General features: G+C 41.5%; 1 protein-coding gene across 1 annotated transcript in view; it reads left to right on the forward strand.

Moving 5' to 3' along the window:
- Positions 1-238: 238 nt before the first annotated feature.
- The window catches only part of LOC128689939 (uncharacterized), a 105,922-nt gene continuing 87,296 nt past the window's right edge, over positions 239-18,864 (forward strand). Inside the window, exon 1 of the mRNA XM_070088687.1 lies at positions 239-528. The gene's annotated coding sequence lies outside the window, so the exon portion shown is untranslated. The remainder of the gene's footprint in view (positions 529-18,864) is intronic.

An 18,864-nucleotide genomic window follows, 5' to 3' on the forward strand; every position in this document is an offset into this window, starting at 1 on the left:
GCTATACACATGGTATTGTTTTGCTATGTACTCAGTGCTGTTTGCTATGTTGTTTGTCTCATCTGCTCGGTGCACGTTTCTGTTACAAACTACCAAGCTTCCAGCTATCTTGCTAGTGATAACGATATGCCACTTCCTGTAAAAGCTGTTATTATTCCTGAAGTGTCGTCAGGGAACTTCCCTATGGTATGCCACAACCTTCCATCCGCATCCCCCAAGCATGTGATACACTACAGTCTACTACACCCAGGTACCAATTTGCTGTTAGATGAAAAGGGAGGCAACAGATGTAATAGGACTTGCCCGTGAGTCTTCTTGGAGGAAAACAAGAAAAAAAAGGTCGGAGTTTAACTGAGAGGGGAGTGGCGGCTTCATCACAGAAGGATGGAAGTGAGGAGGATCCACAACGTACAGCAATTAATTACCAACTTGCAACCTCCTAGCAATATTTGTCTTGCAATGGAAGTTCTGTGCTCCTCTCTAGCATTCACAGGTCGGGAGTCAGCGGTGTTGTATTCAGCTCCTCAGGTGGGTCACTAGCACTGTTGCATTCTGTTCTTCGGGTGGGTCACTAGCAGTGTTGTATTCTGCTCCTCCTGGAGGTTACCTGGAGGTTATTCCGGGGATTAACGCCCCCGCGGCCCTGTCCATGACCAGGCCTCCCGACGGATCAGGGCCTGATCAACTAGGCTGTTACTGCTGACCGCACGCAGTCCAACGTACGAGCCACAGCCCGGCTGATCCGGCACTGACTTTAGGTATCTGTCCAGCTCTCTCTTGAAGGCAGCCAGAGACTTATTGGCAATTCCCCTAATGCTTGATGGGAGGCTGTTGAACAGTCTTGGGCCCCGGACACTTATGGTGTTTTCCCTTAGTATACCAATGGCGCCCCTACTTTTAATTAGGGGCATTTTGCATCGCCTGCCCAGTCTTTTACTTTCGTAGGGAGTGATTTCTGTGTGCAGATTTGGAACCATTCCTTCCCGGATTTTCCAAGTGTAGATTATGATATATCTCTCTCTCCTGCGTTCCAACGAGCACAAGTCAAGTGCTTCCAAGCGTTCCCAGTAGTTAAGGTGCTTGACAGAACTTATACGTGCAGTAAAGGGTCTCTGTACACTCTCTAGATCTGCGATTTCACCTGCTTTGAATGGAGATGTTAATGCACAGTAGTATTCCAGCCTAGAGAGAACAAGTGATTTGAAAAGGATCATCATTGGCTTGGCATCTCTCGTTTTGAACGTTCTCATTATCCATCCTATCATTTTCTTTGCACGTGCGATCGTGGCACTGTTGTGATCCTTGAAAGTGAGATCCTCAGACATTACTACTCCCAGGTCCCTTACATTATTTTTCCTCTCTATTGTATGGCCAGAGTCTGTAGTTTACTCTGTTCTAGTTATTATCTCCTCCAGTTTTCCATAACGGAGTAGTTGGAATTTGTCCTCATTGGGTGGGTCACTAGCAGTATTATATTTTGCTCCTCAGGTGGATCACCAGCAGTATTGTATTTTGCTCCTCAGGTGGATCACCAGTAGTATTATATTTTGCTCCTCAGGTGGATCACCAGCAGTATTGTATTTTGCTCCTCAGGTGGATCACCAGCAGTATTGTATTTTGCTCCTCAGGTGGATCACCAGCAGTATTGTATTTTGCTCCTCAGGTGGATCACCAGCAGTATTATATTTTGCTCCTCAGGTGGATCACCAGCAGTATTATATTTTGCTCCTCAGGTGGGTCACTAGCAGTGTAGTATTCTGCTCCTCAGGTGAGTTACTAGCGGCGTTGTATTGTTATTTAATAAAAAATTGAAAGAGGACATAGAAGGACTGGTGTTCTTATTAGTTGGTAAACACAGTTCTGGTTTGAAACATGTTTAAAATTCATTATCAGAGAAGAGATAGTAAGCGTGTCTCAAGAAATTAGATGAGTACAGATAGAAATTATCATATGCATTGTTGATCATAATAAAACGTTTGTTTAGATCAGTGGTATATAATAAAGACTAGCTGATGAATAAGAAACATGTACAATACCTGGGTATCTTTATTAAGTTTGTTTGAAGGGGCACCTTTAAGGGGTTGCCAGAGATTTGTCTTTTCTCTTCCTTCAACTTTTCGTTTTTATTTTGCTTTTAGCACTAAAATGCCTCATTGGTGTACGGTGACTAAATATTTATATTCTACCGATGAAGCGGCTAGTTTATTGTGCACACAATATCCGTCTTGTGGACGGTAGCTCTTTTCAGGCTTGGGAAGTATCCTTCAGAAGGGTTAGCAGGATTACATCCTTATTTATATTTACAATTGGCTTATCAGTTCCAGGCAAATTAAGAAATTTTTCTTAATGTATCTAGTATTTTATTTTCATTAATAACTTGACATATGACATAGGTTATTATACACTCTATATATTCCTCAGTAAGTGAACATTACTGCACATAGTGTTCAAGATAGTAACCAGAGAGCTAACAGCATAATTTGCATTTAGTTTGATCATTACTTGTTTCTGGCAAACTGCCAGAAGTACTTGTAACCAAGCCTAAGTCTGGCCACTACAACATCAGTCAGTCTACTTAGGCTTCTAACTGCATTCTTATGACATTTAGTGACATTATTTACTACTCTCCTAATATTATTCCTAATGCTAGACAGTCATACTATAGTTGCAGTCTACATTTTCCATCAGGGTACTTTTCTTTGGCTAACTTATCATATTTATCATGAAGGATTAATTCAGCGTGGGTTGAAATCCATAAAAATTGTACATTAATTCCTTTTTCCCGGATTTTTGAGCATTTATGTCTAGCTTCTCCAATGAGCATTTTGTCAGAGTCAATATGTGAGTCAAGAATCTTCAGTGATGACATAGAATCAGTAATAATCATACAGTCAAGCTCACTGACATAAGTTAACTTTAGTGCCATTAGCATGGCAAACAATTTAGTTTGCCCAGTTGTTAGTTCTTTTGCCTACTTAAACAAAGTTCCTGTCACTCTTATAAGGGAGATGGTAACAAGAGCAATTTATAAAATTTAATATAATTACAAGTTTTCAAGGCCATTTAAGTCCGTGCTTATTTACTTCGAGGCTTTTAGTAAGAGTTGTATTGACAGTGTCTTGTTCATTTCTTAATATTCTAATCCCAAGTACAGGGCCAGGAGCTGTGACTCAACCCCTGCAACCACAAACAGATAAATACAGTTAATCTCAATAATCCTATCACTGATACTAGATACACCAAGTTCCTTCTTCATATTAAGAACCTCGATAAATTTAGGACAGCCAAGAATAATTCTGAGGGCTTCATTTTGCATTAGTTCCTAGGGTCGGAGTAAACTTTCCCTAGTTAATACTAACATGGGAGCAGCATAATCAGTTAAGGATCTAATATAGGCTATGTACATCATTCTCACTATTCTCACATTAGCACCATAGTTGGGGTTGTAGCCAGTAACAACTCTGAGGGCACTGAACCTGTCTTTGCATTTCTTCTTTAGTTGTAGTATGACGGATTTATTGAAGGGTACATCTACACCAAGATATCAGGTACTCTTCTTATGCTCTGTTGTATGAATCATGAATTCCTCAGGATAGCTTATACATATGCATATAGGAGAGCAGTAATCCAGACATTAATTAGGACATGAAATTTCAAAAGTAGGACATTAAATAGCAGGGACATTTCTAAGGCAAGACATTAAATAGCAGGAACATTTCTAAAGGAGGACATTTAGTAAACAGAGTTAAGTTCGAGGCAGTTACGGTGAAAAGCTCTGTTCCACAAGGCAGAGTACTCGCTCCCATCCTGCTCCTCATCCTCACATCTGACATAGACGGAGATGTAAGCCATAGCTCCGTGTCTTCCTTTTCAGACGATACCCGAATTGCAAGGCTCCAAGCTGACATCAACCAAATCTTCAAATGGGCCACTCAAAACAATATGAAGTTCAACGAAGAGAAATTTCAACTACTCAGATATGGAAAACTTGAGGAAATTAATACTATGTCAAGGTATACAACAAATTCTAATCATACAATAGAGCGAGAAAGTAATGTGAAGGACCTGGGAGTGATAAAGACCACAACAATGTATCTACCGCATCTCCTAGAAAAATGATAGGATAGATAATGAAAACCTTCAAAACTAGGGATGCCAGATCCATGACGATTCTCTTCAAATCGCTTGTTCTCTCTAGGCTGAAAGTCTGCTGTGCCCTAATTGGCCCCTTCAAGGCAGGCGAAATTGCTGACCTGGAGAGTGTACAAAGAACTTTCACGGCACACATAAGTACGATAAAGCACCTAAATTACTGGGAATGGTTGAAGTCCCTTGATTTGTATTCTCTGGAACCCAGACGGGAAAGATACATGATAATATACACTTGGAAAATCCTTGAGGGATTATTACCAAACTTGCAAATGAAAATCACTCCCTACGAAAGCAAAAGACTCGGCAGGAGATGCAACATTCCCCCAAAGAAAAGCAGGGGCGCCACGAGTACATTGGGAGACAACACAGTAAGTGTCAGGGGCCCAAGACTTTTCAAATGCCTCTCAGCATATATAAGGGGAATTACCAACAGACCCCTGACTGTCTTCAAGAAGGCGCTGGACACGCACCTAAAGTAAATACCTGACCAGCCGGCCAGGTACTTATTTTAGGTGCTTACTTTGCTGCACGCAAACTGACCAGTCAGTTTGCCTGCAGCCAGCAGTAACAGCCTAGTTTATGAGACCCTGATCTACCACGAGGCTTGGCCTCAGACCGGGCCGCGGGGGCGTTGACCCCAGAAACCCTCTCAAGGTATACTCCAGCAGGGATTAAAACAAGTCGCTCCTGCCTGTGCCAACTACGGGACCAGTTGGGTGCTCTGGAGGACAAACAAAATGCAAATGTAGTATACACAGACCATGGAGTAATAGTGCACAAAATGCGCGATAAAGGAATAGGAGGAAGACTTGGTAAATGGATCTATAAATTCCTAACAAATAGAACACAAAGAGTAATAGTAAACAGAGTAAAGGCACAGTAATCGTTCCCATCCTGTTAATCACCCTCATATCAAACATAGAGATGTAAGCCACAGCACCGTGTTTTCCTTTGCGGATGACACCCAAATCTGCATGACGGTGTCATCTATCGAAGACACTACAAGACTCCAAATGGACATCAACCAAATCTTTAAATGGGTCACAGAAAACAATATGAAGTTCAGTGAAGGAAATTTCAATTACTCTGATATGGGAAACTAGAGGAAATTGAGACTGTATCTGAGTATAAAACAAATTCCAGCCACACGAAATAGCGAGAAACTAATGTGAAGGACCTGGGAGTGATAATGTCAGAGAATCTCACTTTCAAAGATCACAACAATGTATCTACCACATCTGCTAGGAAAATGATAGGATGGATAATAAGAACCTTCAAAACTAGAGATGCCAAGTCCATGCTGATTCTCTTCAAATGGCTTGTTCTCTGTACGCTGGAAATTGCAGACCTGGAGAATGTACGGAGAAGTTTCATGGCACACACAAGTACGGTGTTACCAAGCACCATGGCTTGTTGTAGTGGTTTAGTATATCAGGTTAAAGTGTTGAAGAAGGAGATTCTACTTCTTCAGGAGGAAAACAGGAAGCTGAAGCTTCGCCTTGATGAGTTTGGGAGTGAGTGTGAGAAGGATTTAGCTGGTAAGGAGAAAATGGTCACCAGCAGTGATAGTGGCAGCCGCTTTAAGTGGTAAGTGGTTCACAGTTCAGGAAGAAGGAAGATAAGGAGGGTTAACAGAGAAGATGTGAAGGTAGGAAATCGATTCTCTGTTCTCCAGAACGAGTGCACTTTAGTGGTTAGTGAGGTTGAAGGTACCACTGATTCCCCTGCTAATCAAGTAAGAATATTTTAATAGTAGGAGACTCTCAGGTAAGATATATGGACTGTGCTTTTTGTAAAAGAGACAGAAAGGTCAGACAGAGGGTGTGCCTTCCTGGAGATGGTGTTGGTGACATAGTCAGCAGGTTGGATAATATTATGTCAGGTAGTGGGAACAAGCCCATTATCTGTCTTAGTTCTGGGGGTAATGACATTGGGAAGGGCAGGAGACAGGAGCTGCTGGATAGGTACAGATCAGCCATAGAAGTAATTAGGTATAAGGGATGGATCCCAGTCATATGTAGCATCTTGCCTAGAAAGGGAGTGGGCAATGAATGGATGTCTTGGGCAATTGGTATAAATTGCTGGCTAGACAGGTACTGCAAGGAACTTGCAATCCCATTCATTGATAACTGGGACCTATTCTTTGGCAAACGTGATACGTGTGCAAGGGATGGGGGTCATCTCTCTGGGGATGGAGTGGTTGCATTAGTCAATTCGATTGAGAGGGTAGTTGATGACGTGCCAAGGAATTTAAACTGATAGATTATACAGGTATGGGTGTTTGTGGGAAACACTCAGGCTGCAGTATTAGGGTTAAAAACAGCAGTTATTATCGGGATTCCTCAGGGATAAGTTTAAAAGACAATATTCAAAATAATGTTGCTAGTAATGGCAAATCAATTGATCAACAAACAAAGAGAGATAGTAGAGTGACTAGCTCCCTTAAGGTTTACTATGCAAATAGTAGGAGTCTAAGAAATAAGATAGATGAGCTAAGATTACTTGCACGTGTATGTAATATAGATATTATTGGTATAACAGAGACCTGGGTCAACCTGAAAGATAGAGAAATGCCTTCTGAATGCAACATACAGGGTTATAAACTATTCCACACTGATAGGGTCAACAGGAAGGGTGGTGGAGTGGCTATGTATGTCAAAGACAATTTAAATTGTTGTCTTAGACATGATATAATATTAGAAACATCGAACACAGAATATGTTTGGCTACAGTTTCTCAAGGGTGGTAACAACTTAATTTTGGGTGTGATTTATAGGCCCCCAAACCTTGAGAGGGAGTGCAGTAAGCTGTTATGGGACGAAATTCATAAGGCATCTAGATACGAAAATGTTGTGATAATGGAAGATTTTAACTTCAGACAAATTGATTGGAACAATATGACAGGAAATCTTGAGTCTAGTGACTTTCTTGATACGGTTCAGGATTGCTTCTTAGAACAGTTTGTGACAGAACCAACTAGAGGAAACAATCTGCTTGACTTGGTTCTTGCCAACAAAGATTCACTAATTAATAATATTGAGGTTAATGATGAACTTGGGGAAAGTGATCACAGATCACTTAGTTTCAATAGATCATGGAATTATCCAGATAACTGCAATCAAATCTCTGTCCCAGATTTTCGCTTGGCTGACTTCATGGGACTGAAAAATTACCTGGGTGGGCTAAATTGGGATGTCCTGACTATGGGTCAGGTAGGTGATCTTGGTTGCCAATATGACGTTTTTCAGAGCATAGTTCTAGCTGCCCAGACAACTTTTGTTCCGAGTAGGGAAATTAAATCTAACAAAAATGATCCCAAATGGATGAACAATAGATTGAAACATCTCATTGGTCAAAAGAGAGGCATATATAGGCGTATCAAAAGAGAAGATGGGCAGTTAAGAAATAAATATATTCAGTTAAAGAGAGAAATAAAGAAAGTAATAAGGGAAGCAAAAAGGGATTATGAGGCTAAGGTCGCAATGGATTCAAAGACTAACCCAAAAGGGTTCTTTCAGGTATACAGAAGTAAGATTAGGGGCAAGATTGGCCCACTTAAGAGTAACTCTGGTCAGATCACTGACAGGATATGTGTGAAATTATCAATACCTACTTCCTCTCAGTTTTCACCCAGGAAAATACTAGCAATATTCGTGAAATAATAAATTATGTAGAACAGGACGATAATAATCTATGTACGATTGCGGTAACTAGTGACATGGTCCTCAGACAAATAGAGAAACTAAAACCTAACAAATCCCCAGGTCCTGATGAACTGTTTGCAAGGGTGTTAAAGGAATGTAAAGAGGAACTTAGCATACCTTTGGCTAATCTTTTTAACATATCACTACAAACTGTCATAGTTCCTGATAAGTGGAAAATGGCAAATGTAATACCTATTTACAAGGCAGGAGACAGGTCCTTGGCTTCGAACTATAGACCAATAAGCCTTACCTCCATAGTGGTAAAATTTATGGAATCAATAATTGCCGAAACAGTTCGTAGCCATCTTGATAGGCACAGATTGATTAATGAATCTCAACACGGTTTTACAAAGGGACATTCCTGTCTTACGAATTTACTAACTTTTTTCACTAAGTTGTTTGAGGAGGTAGATCATGGTAATGAATATGATATTGTGTATATGGACTTCAGTAATGCTTTCGATAGAGTTCCACATCACAGGCTATTGAGGAAACTTAAGGCACACGGAATATGAGGAGAATTTTTTTCTGGGTAGAGGCATGGCTGACAAATAGACAACAGAGAGTTTGCATAAATGGGGAGAAATCAGGATGGGGGGATGTCACAAGCGGTGTTCCTCAGGGGTCAGTGTTGGGCCCCTTGTTGTTCACAATTTACATAAACGACATAGATGAGGGAATAAATAGCGATATAAGCAAATTTGCTGATGACACCAAAATAGGCCGTCCAATTCCAAATCACTCCAGTATGATTTGAATAGACTGATGCAATGGTCAGAGAATTGGCAGATGCAGTTTAATATTCACAAATGCAAACTTCTAAATGTTGGACAGGTAAATAACCATGCGACATATAAACTAAATAATGTAGATCTTAATACTACTGATTGCGAAAAGGATTTAGGAGTTCTGGTTAGCAGTAATCTAAAACCAAGACAACAGTGCATTAGTGTTCGCAATAAAGCTAACAGAATTCTTGGCTTCATATCTAGAAGTATAAATAATAGAAGTCTTCAGGTTGTTCTTCAACTCTATATATCCTTGGTTAGGCCTCATTTAGACTATGCTGCTCAGTTCTGGTCACCGTATTACAGAATGGATATAAATGCTCTGGAAAACGTACAGAGGAGGATGACAAAGATGATCCCATGTATCAGAAATCTTCCATATGAGGATAGACTAAGGGCCCTGAATCTACACTCTCTAGAAAGGCGTAGAATTAGGGGGGATATGATCGAGGTGTATAAATGGAAAACAAGAATAAACAAAAGGGATGTAAATAGCGTACTGAAAATTTCTAACAAAGACAGGACTCGCAGCAAAGGTTTCAAGTTGGAAAAATTCAGATTCAGAAAGGATATAGGAAAGCACTGGTTTGGTAATAGAGTTGTGGATGAGTGGAACAAACTCCCGAGTACAGTTATTCAGGCTAAAACGTTGTGTGGTTTTAAAAATAGGTTAGATAAATACATGAGTGAGTGTGGGTGGGTGTGAGTTGGACCTGACTAGCTTGTGCTGCTGGGTCTGGTGCCGTGCTCCTTCCTGGAGTGGAGGTGACCAGACTGGGTGGGTCATTGGGCTAATCCGGGGGGGGGGGTCTTTGGGCTAATCCTGGGGGGACATGGACTTGCTCCGCATGGGTCAGTAGGCCTGTTGCAGTGTTCCTTCTTTCTTATGTTCTTATGTTCTTATACCCAGCCTGTGGGCGGTAGTCACCCCATACCCAGCCTGTGGGCGGTAGTCACCCCATACCCAGCCTGTGGGCGGTAGTCACCCCATACCCAGCCTGTGGGCGGTAGTCACCCCATACCCAGCCTGTGGGCGATAGTCACCCCATACCCATCCTGCGGACGGTAGTCACCCCATACCCAGCCTGTGGGCGGTAGTCACCCCATACCCAGCCTGTGGGCGGTAGTCACCCCATACCCATCCTGTGGGCGGTAGTCACCCCATACCCAGCCTGTGGGCGGTAGTCACCCCATACCCAGCCTGTGGGCGGTAGTCATCCCATACCCATCCTGTGGGCGGTAGTCACCCCATACCCATCCTGTGGGCGGTAGTCACCCCATACCCATCCTGTGGGCGGTAGTCACCCAATACCCAGCCTGTGGGCGGTAGTCATCCCATACCCAGCCTGTGTGCGATAGTCACCTCATACCCAGCCTGTGGGCGGTAGTCACCCCATACCCATCCTGTGGATGGTAGTCACCCCATACCCAGCCTGTGGTTGGTAGTCACCCCATACCCATCCTGTGGATGGTAGTCACCCCATACCCAGCCTGTGGTTGGTAGTCACCCCATACCCAGCCTGTGGGCGGTAATCACCCCATACCTAGCCTATTGGCGGTAATCACCCCATACCCATCCTGTGGGCGGTAGTCACCCAATACCCAGCCTGTGGGCGGTAGTCACCCCATACCCAGCCTGTGGGCGGTAGTCACCCCATACCCATCCTGTGGGCGGTAGTCACCCCATACCCAGCCTGTGGGCGGTAGTCACCCAATACCCAGCCTGTGGGCGGTAGTCATCCCATATCCAGCCTGTGGGCGGTAGTCACCTCATACCCAGCCTGTGGGCGGTAGTCACCCCATACCCATCCTGTGGATGGTAGTCACCCCATACCCAGCCTGTGGTTGGTAGTCACCCCATACCCAGCCTGTGGGCGGTAATCACCCCATACCTAGCCTATTGGCGGTAATCACCCCATACCCAGCCTGTGGGCGCTAGTCACCCATACCCAACCTGTGGGCGGTAGTCACCCCATACCCAGCCTGTGGGTGGTAGTCACCCCATACCCAGCCTGTGGGCGGTAGTCACCCCATACCCAGCCTGTGGGCGGTAGTCACCCCATACCCAGCCTGTGGGCGGTAATCACCCCATACCCAGCCTGTGGGCGGTAGTCACCCCATACCCAGCCTGTGGGCGGTAATCACCCCATACCCAGCCTATTGGCGGTAATCACCCCATACCCAGCCTCTGGGTGGTAGTCACCCCATACCCAGCCTGTGGGCGGTAGTCAGAAAGATTACTGGGATACATAATGGATCCAGGGACTGGCCTGAATAGCTGCGTTGATAGCTAAACAAGGTACAAAGGTAATTAAACATTCACACTTCTACACCTGATCACAGTTGCAATGCGTTATTAATGCAAATATTAACTTTATTTGGAGTGAGCAAAGTCAGGGTATTTTTCCACAATGGTTTGTAATATTCCACTGTTGATAAAATACTTTAACATATTTTCAACACAGACATTTGGGGAAAGGTTGGTTCTGTGTGTTCTAAACTGACCAATAATCTCACCCTTTGCCTACATGTCTGGATCAAAATGCCTCCAACCCACATCTGGAGAAAGGTTGGTCTTACGATTTATGAAATTGCCAGTAATGTTCTGTCAAGACAGTTCTAGGAATTCCTGGAGCTTTGGCTTGGGTGGAACATATACTCCTCCATTATCTCCTACGCGGCGTAGAACTAGGATAACAGCTCTTAGCCTGTAAAAATGATTTTTGTAAAAAACAAAACAAAACAAAAAACTTAGGTAAAGGTGTCTCAAAGATCTTTATTATAGTCCACTTAGGTTTGCAAACCATGACTTAGAAATGACAAATATGTCATCTGCAAGCAAGAATGAATTCGATGGAGATATATGACTGAAGGTTATTTCTATTGAGATGTTCTTGCAGTCCTGGAATGACTGAACCTCACAGCAATCGATAACTGTGGGGTTCAGAATGTAACATTAAGCCAAGAACAACCTTAGTTGATGTTAATATTCCAAATGAAGTTGATTTTCTCTTAACCACTCAGACATAAGAGTTTGTGTCAAAGCAGCAGTCTTGTGGTTCAACTGCTGGTTTTCATGCTGCAAGCCATTGAACAGTTTTTTCCCACCTATACAATAATGTAAAAAAAGATAACACTTATTGTGGTGTTCCTTCCGTAACTTTGTCCAAAGTGATGAACCTATAAATTTCCACTTCTTTTCTGTCAGGATTGTTTTTCCGAAGTAATTTATTAGTTTGATATAGAATCTTCATATCTGAATTAAAGTTGAACCTTGCTTCTCCATGTGAAAACACAGCATCGTTAACTAACTGCAGTGAGATACGTTGTGAATATTACGTTAATCTTAAAAAGCTAATTTTCAACAAGTGTTTTCAGTGATTTTCTCGACGATATATCTTCCTCTTTAATGATTTTCTTTTAGTGTCACTCAGCAGGTGTCACTGTGACAACCTTATCTTCCAGAAGTACTTAAAAACATTAAATAACATCTACCTGACATGCACACTCTTGAACCTTCGGTGGTGTTTCATGAGGCTTTTCTGCACTTAACAAGAAGTAGTATGTATTTCTCGTATAACATTCTTTGTGATAAACTACGTCATGTACATCAATATTCTGATGATCGAAACACACACTTAACCTCAGCTTCCAGTGATTGTTTTACTTAACATCAACTTTCAGTTGCTGTTTTTACTTAACCTCAGCTTGCATTGACTGTTTTTACTTAACCTCAGCTTCCAGTGATTGTTTTTACTTAACCTCAGCTTCCGGTGACTGTTTTTACTTAACCTCAGCTTCCAGTGACTGTTTTTACTTAACCTCAGCTTCCGGTGACTGTTGTTTCTTAACCTCAGCTTCCGGTGACTGTTGTTTCTTAACCTCAGCTTCCAGCGACTGTTGTTTCTTAACCTTAGCTTCCAGTGACTGTTGTTTCTTAACCTCAGTTCCCAGTGACTGTTGTTTCTTAACCTCAGCTTCCAGCGACTGTTGTTTCTTAACCTCAGCTTCCAGTGACTGTTGTTTCTTAACCTCAGCTTCCAGTGACTGTTGTTTCTTAACCTCAGCTCCGAGTGACTGTTTTCATTTAACCTCAACTTGCAGTAAAAGATTTTACTTATATAAACAGCATAATACATTTCACTTGCATCACTGCGGGAAACATTATACAGTGTATGCCTCGCAGCTTGAGGTCTTATGCAACAGAAAAATATATTTTTAATGGCTTATCGTTATTTTCGTATCTAATACAATGATGTTTCCTTCCTGCTCACTGAGGTCTTACCGGCGTCCTCATGTTCTGCCAGTTGCTCCTTCTATTAACATTATTTTTGTTTTATTGTATTTCTTGTAACATGACAAATGCTTCCTTACATTATATCGGTTTATTTTTTTTACAATTGTATTTTGCCAGTTGAGAGAGAATATAATGATATTCTCTCTTAACTCGGATTATTACAACAATATGTAGTTTTTGTGTAGATTCTGAGTTTTTAATTGAAGAATTCTGTTGGTGTTGACACAATGAACACAAATCAATTACGTTTAATACATATAGTTGAAAGGTTATGTACGAGACAGGAAAAATTAGCCTAACACTAGTGATGGAATTACATTTATGTTATATAAACATGAAAATATCTGAGACACCAGTGACACCTGAAACTGGTCCATATATAATGGATATCTTAAATATTTTATGAAAATCGTTGGCGGTCATCTTGATAACGTCACCAATACTACACACTCGGCACCATAGAAATTATTCCTCCACAGGTGGCGACTGGTGAAAGACAAACAGTTCCACGACCTTATGACAAACCTGCCACGGTGGAGCATGAGTGTTCTTCATGTGCTCTGGATATCAAAGTGAATCTGTCTGGCGCTCAAGAGACAAGATGGAGCCTCTACCACGCCGTGTGCTGAATGACCCACGTGGGTTAAATGCTTAACATAAATTATTTAATCTCATTCCTTTACCTGGAGTTTACCTGGAGTTTACCTGGAGAGAGTTCCGGGGGTCAACGCCCCCGCGGCCCGGTCTGTGACCAGGCCTCCTGGTGGATCAGAGCCTGATCAACCAGGCTGTTGCTGCTGGCTGCACGCAAACCAACGTACGAGCCACAGCTCGGCTGATCAGGAACTGACTTTAGGTGCTTGTCCAGTGCCAGCTTGAAGACTGCCAGGGGTCTGTTGGTAATCCCCCTTATGTGTGCTGGGAGGCAGTTGAACAGTCTCGGGCCCCTGACACTTATTGTATGGTCTCTTAACGTGCTAGTGACACCCCTGCTTTTCATTGGGGGGATGGTGCATCGTCTGCCAAGTCTTTTGCTTTCGTAGTGAGTGATTTTCGTGTGCAAGTTCGGTACTAGTCCCTCTAGGATTTTCCAGGTGTATATAATCATGTATCTCTCCCTCCTGCGTTCCAGGGAATACAGGTTTAGGAACCTCAAGCGCTCCCAATAATTGAGGTGTTTTATCTCCGTTATGCGCGCCGTGAAAGTTCTCTGTACATTTTCTAGGTCGGCAATTTCACCTGCCTTGAAAGGTGCTGTTAGTGTGCAGCAATATTCCAGCCTAGATAGAACAAGTGACCTGAAGAGTGTCATCATGGGCTTGGCCTCCCTAGTTTTGAAGGTTCTCATTATCCATCCTGTCATTTTTCTAGCAGATGCGATTGATACAATGTTATGGTCCTTGAAGGTGAGATCCTCCGACATGATCACTCCCAGGTCTTTGACGTTGGTGTTTCGCTCTATTTTGTGGCCAGAATTTGTTTTGTACTCTGATGAAGATTTAATTTCCTCATGTTTACCATATCTGAGTAATTGAAATTTCTCATCGTTGAACTTCATATTGTTTTCTGCAGCCCACTGAGAGATTTGGTTGATGTCCGCCTGGAGCTTTGCAGTGTCTGCAATGGAAGACACTGTCATGCAGATTCGGGTATCATCTGCAAAGGAAGACACGGTGCTGTGGCTGACATCCTTGTCTATGCCGGATATGAGGATGAGGAACAAGATGGGAGCGAGTACTGTGCCTTGTGGAACAGAGCTTTTCACCGTAGCTGCCTCGGACTTTACTCTGTTGACGACTACTCTCTGTGTTCTGTTAGTGAGGAAATTATAGATCCATCGACCGACTTTTCCTGTTATTCCTTTAGCACGCATTTTGTGCGCTATTACGCCATGGTCACACTTGTCGAAGGCTTTTGCAAAGTCTGTATATATTACATCTGCATTCTTTTTGTCTTCTAGTGCATTTAGGACCTTGTCGTAGTGATCCAATAGTTGAGACAGACAGGAGCGACCTGTTCTAAACCCATGTTGCCCTGGGTTGTGTAACTGATGGGTTTCTAGATGGGTGGTGATCTTGCTTCTTAGGACCCTTTCAAAGATTTTTATGATATGGGATGTTAGTGCCATTGGTCTGTAGTTCTTTGCTGTTGCTTTACTGCCCCCTTTGTGGAGTGGGGCTATGTCTGTTGTTTTTAGTAACTGTGGGACGACCCCCGTGTCCATGCTCCCTCTCCATAGGATGGAAAAGGCTCGTGATAGGGGCTTCTTGCAGTTCTTGATGAACACAGAGTTCCATGAGTCTGGCCCTGGGGCAGAGTGCATGGGCATGTCATTTATCGCCTGTTCGAAGTCATTTGGCGTCAGGATAACATCGGATAGGCTTGTGTTAATCAAATTTTGTGGCTCTTTCATAAAAAATTCATTTTGATCGTCGACTCTCAGTCTGGTTAGCGGCTTGCTAAAAACTGAGTCATATTGGGACTTGAGTAGCTCACTCATTTCCTTGCTGTCATCTGTGTAGGACCCATCTTGTTTAAGTAGGGGCCCAATACTGGACGTTGTTCTCGATTTTGATTTGGCATAGGAGAAGAAATACTTTGGGTTTCTTTCGATTTCATTTATGGCTTTTAGTTCTTCCCGCGATTCCTGACTCCTAAAGGATTCTTTTAGCTTAAGTTCGATGCTTGCTATTTCTCTGACCAGTGTCTCCCTACGCATTTCAGATATATTGACCTCTTTTAGCCGCTCTGTTATTCTTTTCCGTCGCCTGTAAAGGGAGCGCCTGTCTCTTTCTATTTTACTGTGAGGTATTTGAATTTAACCTTCAAGTTGCACTACTGTTTTGTTTACCACTCAACACAAGTTATGATGTAACGTCTGTAAATATAAATATTGGTAATATTTACACCATCCATCCTCACCAACACAGTCAGTGGTGTATGGTGGGTATGGTACGTGCCCTGGGCACCACATATGGCGGGTATGGTACGTGCCCTGGGCACCACATATGGCGGGTATGGTACGTGCCCTGGGCACTACATATGGCGGGTATGGTACGTGCCCTGGGCACCACATGAAGGGGAGGCGCCACTGAGCAGTTTCTATTACAGTCAGAGAAACCAACCTCGGATAGAAAAAAGAAAGAATTTTCTTCAGATATTTGACCTGTCTTTAATTATGATGGGTGAGAAGCACTAGGATGCTTAGACTGTTAAACCACTTACATGAATTATAATTACTAGGTAAAATTACAGTGGTGGAAGATACATACCTTACAGTACCACTGCTCGGTGACAAAAGGCAGTAAGATCATTCTCCTGCACAAACTAGATTGGTAGTTGTGGAAAAGACTATATATTTTCCAGAAATACAGTAGTTATATGTAAATAGATGGCCATACTGTATTTAATAAAATTTATGTTATAAAAAATGGGAAATTCTGCGCCTGCGCAGAGGAGACTCGCCATGTTTGAAAGAGACAACACAAACGTTAGTGAATAATCGGAAGAATTTTCGTGCTCTAGAGGTTAAAATTGGGCTGACACCTCTCAAATAGGAGCCGAAATTGTTGGATGTGCATTCCTGCATAACTTGAGATATCAGGCGACTGGACAAGACAGCTCCAGGAACCTCAGATAAGGTTATGTTTGTAACTCTGGCCAGTGTTATTTTCATGGATAGAGTGAGGTTTTCTGAGTATGATACACCTTAATCTCCAGTCAAATTGGTGAGTGATATTAAGATATATTCTGCTTCTGTTATGTAAATTGTATATATATATATATATATATATATATATATATATATATATATATATATATATATATATATATATATATATATGTATATATATATATATATATATATATATATATATATATATATATATATATATATATATATATATATATATATATATATATATATATATATAATTTATTAATTTTAATATACAGTCCACAAATTTATATATTTACCAGAATTCCTGGTGTATGTACATTTCATTTGTAATTAATAGGTCTAGAGCAACTTTTTGGATATGACAGTTGTAGGTATCGAAGGGGGACATTTTTGCGACCTAGGTGTCCCAAATTCCTACTTGTCTATGTAACTGATAAATAATAATTATCTTTGTTATCATTTACTGTTATGTACATAATGAGTTACATTCAGATAAATGCAATTTTCCACATTTAATTTGCCCGTTGGTCCTTCATGAACCGGAGGTAATTAGTGAAGTCATTAATTAGTTAATTACTTAATAATTATATGTGAAATGACAGAAGGAGGTGGATGTTAAGTTCACAAATTTACTTAATATGTAGTGGATTATAATTATTACAATATTAATTTTGATGAGCCAAGTCTGGCTAAAGGTTTGTATTAATGTACATTTAAAATTTATATTATAATTTTCTTACATGTGTTAGCTCAAGTGTAGCTAACATTATTAATGTGTATTTAAAATTTATATTACAATTTCCTTACATGTAATTACAAAGCTCAAGTAGCTAGGATTTATTTAAAGGTAAGTTGTATCAGTGTTGTGAGTTGTAATCAGTGTTATTAATTAAGTTGAATTTAATACATTGCATCATGGCTGAAAATGAGGAAATTAATATAGAAGACAAACATATGGAATACAGAGCAAAGAAAGCATCACTGCAGGCTAGTCAGTTGACAGTAGCATCATATCTGTACCACCATCATATCACCTGTACCAGTGCTAACGAGAGGGAAACACAGGAGACATCGTCAAATCAACAGTACAAAACTCCAAGGTATAGGACGGTTATCCCTCAGTGCCAGTCGTGGGAAAGAAGTGAATAGTTAAATAGTCAAGGTTAATGTTTTAGTAGCTGACCTATATTCAGCTGACCAGTGTACAGTGAGAGAATCATAGCAGAAAAAGCCAAATATATCTATAAACTCAAGGAAAGTCAGGTGGCGTTACTCCCCTCAGTGTTTTAAAAATGGCTGAGTCAGCAGACCAGGTCAGGAGACAACAACACGACACAACTCCCGATAAATGGAATTGAGGGGGATTTGGAAGGATAAAACCATTGACTAAACCTTTCTGGTCTACCAGAATGGAAAGGAGTTAGAAGTTAATTGGTGAAGCCAGACTGTGAAGTGAGGTGGGTAGGGGAGTGTGTAATAAGGGGTTAACTGTAAGGGTTTTGTGAAGTTAAGGGAAAAGTGAGCAGTGAAGAGGGTTTTGAAGAGGTCAACTGTAAGGGTTTTGTGAAGTTAAGGGAAAAGTGAGCAGTGAAGAGGATTTTGAAGAGGAAATTTTACTAGTAATTCAGTGTGATTGCTAAAGCAGATACTAAGTGTACTAGGGACTGGAAAAAAGAAATAAATATTATTGTATATGAGTAAAAGAGCGAAGAGTGAAAATGGCAGGCATTAGAGGGGTACAGGCTGCCATAATTATATTTATATTTCTTCTTCAATTCCATGAAGAAAGAAATCAGTCATGGGGGCTGGAAAAGGTGAATGGAGTAACAGCGCCCTAGACAGTAAAAGCCCAACAGTTGCCATCCTACCAGAAAAGTAAATGTCACTATCGCCACAAGGTATGGCAACACCGCATACCCAAACAAAGACAGTGGCACACAGCTCTTATTGTAGCGCTCTTAAGTGGTGATATCCAAATTAATCCAGGACCTCAAACTATTGTGCAGAGGCAAAACAGACAGATAAATGACGGCGATAATGACGGTCTAGTAGCTAGGGATGATAACCTTAACTCCATATGTAATGCATACATAGGTCAATGTGAGACAATACAGCCATTATTATCTCAAACACTACGAAACAGGTGCATACACTGTACTAAAGTACGCATGAAAAACAGAAAAGGCACCTTATGTAAAATGTGTAAGGGGTGGGTGCATGATGGATGTATATACAATTATA

This window comes from Cherax quadricarinatus, chromosome 25 (genome assembly GCF_038502225.1).
Source record: "Cherax quadricarinatus isolate ZL_2023a chromosome 25, ASM3850222v1, whole genome shotgun sequence".
Lineage (NCBI taxonomy): Eukaryota > Metazoa > Arthropoda > Malacostraca > Decapoda > Parastacidae > Cherax > Cherax quadricarinatus.